We start from the raw sequence: 2,576 nt of genomic DNA on the forward strand, positions 1-2,576 counted from the left end.
AAACAAGGTCTTGACTTTCCGGAAGATCAAATGTCTCAACGAAACTGGGATCGAATAGGATGCAAGCAAACTTTCAATCTGCTGCTCGAGCATTCCCAAACGCTCTCCTCGACGATGAATCGGTAAAAATTGGAATCTCTCTGCGCCTCGAGCTAAGGCAATGTGTCCCGCACGTGTATCGTTGTGGCTGCCCTGTTGAGCCTTTCGGTTTGCATCCTTTATCGTGCAGGAGGAGTGCCGGATGGTTTCCAAAACACTCTGCTTTGAATGACATCATACGGAGGGCCCTTGATTCGGCGGGATTTCCTTTGGTCCTCGAACCACCGGGTCTTGACCGCGGTGACGGGAACGTTCTGTTGGGATGACCCTTTTCCTTTTGAGGGCGGAAAAGTCTTCGTATGGGATGCAACTTGCTGGGACACTTTTTCTGCTTCACATTTAACTTTGTGTGCTCTAGAGGCTAAATCTGCTGCTAAGCAGGTTGAAGATTTAAAGCTAACCAAATATTCTGCATTTCGGATGAGTTTTTCGTGTTGTCGATAGCGGTGGAGACGTCGGGTGCTCTTGATCCAAAGACGGAAAAATTCTCTCAAGCTCAAGGTCAAAATCTCAATGCGCACTCACGATCCTCGGAAGGTGGACTGGCTTTTCCAACGGTTCTTGATCGCCGTTATCCAGGGGAACAGTTTGGCGATCCGTCAGGCCGTATGCCTTTTCATTGATTAATCTTTTAACACATTCTTGGGTTAAATAAAAAGAACAAACAAAAATGTAAATTTAATTATATCGATGATGTAAAATAAAATTCCCGCGACCCGGATTCGAACCGGGGACCTAAGGATCTACAGTCCTCCGCTCTACCACTGAGCTATCACGGGCATTATTTTTTTTTCCAAATATTATTGGCTTTTAATTGTTCACTAATGTTTTTTATCTGTACTTTCGATATTAATTTTGATTTTTCCCCTCGTACACAAATCCTATACAACATTTCTAAGGACTGACATTCAGGCAAACAACTGAGGTCGTAGTCGACATATCTAATCTAGCCAGTGATTATTCGACTATGAATTGTATACTTTATAATTTATAACAATAAAAACAACTTCTGGATTAAAACAATAATGACATACAAATAAAAGTACTCAACCGAAAATTTGACAAACATGTATCCTTTCACATTTTTTAAGTGATGAAACTGGCAAAAAAACAGCTGAAGTACAAAATAATCAGAACAGAAATTACAATGTTAAATTTAATAAGCAAAAGAAGCAAATTTATTAAAATTCTATATCAGGGGAGAAATTAAGAAGTTAACTAAATTAGATGGGTCGCCGAGCGGATGGACAGGCAATTTCAACGTAATATCGAGAACGATGTCCGCTGAAAAACCAGCTCGTTTCACACCTGTTGTGACTCCTCCTCGAGATGATTAAACCAATCTCTGAGAGGAGTTTGAAGCTTGGGGTCCAATTATCCCACTGGTCTCGAAAGTCAGAGAGATGAAGCAGCAATCAAACAGCCATATTTGTAGTTTTTCTAAATTCGGCAAGGGCAGATGCAGATCCAGGACGAGAAGCGGAGTCCATCAACGGTGATGAGGAAAATGAGTCTGGTAACATTCCACACGAATGCCATTCTCTCCCTGACGGGAATAAAGTCGACCCATTAGGGCGTTTTCCGTCCCCACGGTCAAGTCCTACCGGTTCTAACGTTGAGGGGAATTCAGCGGCGTTAAGCGGGATCCTGTCGATGAGTTGTCCACATCTGCAATGATCGGGCTGCCTATCTCTATGCCCAGCCGTAAACAGATTCCGATTTTAATTTCCTAATATTTTTACCCTTTATTTAATAATTTTTTAATTTACCTTTCATAAGGTATTGAACAATTTTAAAAACTAGACTAGTCGGTCGGTAATCATTTTTTTATGGAAAAGAACTTGGATGAAATTACAAGTTGACCAAATAACTAAAAAAATGAATATTGAAAAAGCATACTTGGCTGAAATAAATCTCAATTACAAATCATTGTCGAAAAAATAACTTTTCTGACCTTTTTTCAGCTGCTGATTTACAAATCAGTTTAAACGAACTAGTGTATGTGTCAATGTGGTTTTATACCGGCATTCAAGTAAACAACAATACTTAAAATCTGTCACTAAAACAAACACCCTGATATTTAATGTCAACAAGAATCACATGTCTTATTTGTGAATATCTTGGTCGCTGTCATTTGTGTCATGTCTCAGTAGAATTAAATAATATACATTTTGGGGGAAGAAATTTAATAAATTAAGTAGACAATTGAGTGGTACTTATCTAGAATTGATTTGTTTGGATTGTATCCACTGTATTCTCAGACAATGTAAATAATTTGAATAAAACAATAAATATAATCCAAATTGAGAAATGTAAATGATTATTAATACACTTTCAAATCTAAATTACACAACATTTAATATATACAATTAAACATAACAAGTAATCCATATTCGATTATTTGGAATAATTCAAAATTAAATAGATTGAAGAATACCACTCTCAAAAAAGTAAGTTTCTTCCCAATAACTGAGCAT

General features: G+C 37.8%; 1 non-coding gene across 1 annotated transcript; it reads right to left on the minus strand.

Moving 5' to 3' along the window:
• Positions 1–806: 806 nt before the first annotated feature.
• Trnay-gua lies at positions 807–878 on the minus strand. Its single transcript has one exon. It is a non-coding gene; the product is annotated as a tRNA-Tyr (tRNA).
• Positions 879–2,576: the final 1,698 nt, after the last annotated feature.

This window comes from Octopus sinensis, unplaced genomic scaffold, assembly GCF_006345805.1.
Source record: "Octopus sinensis unplaced genomic scaffold, ASM634580v1 Contig15230, whole genome shotgun sequence".
In the NCBI taxonomy this organism is placed as follows: Eukaryota; Metazoa; Mollusca; class Cephalopoda; order Octopoda; family Octopodidae; genus Octopus; species Octopus sinensis.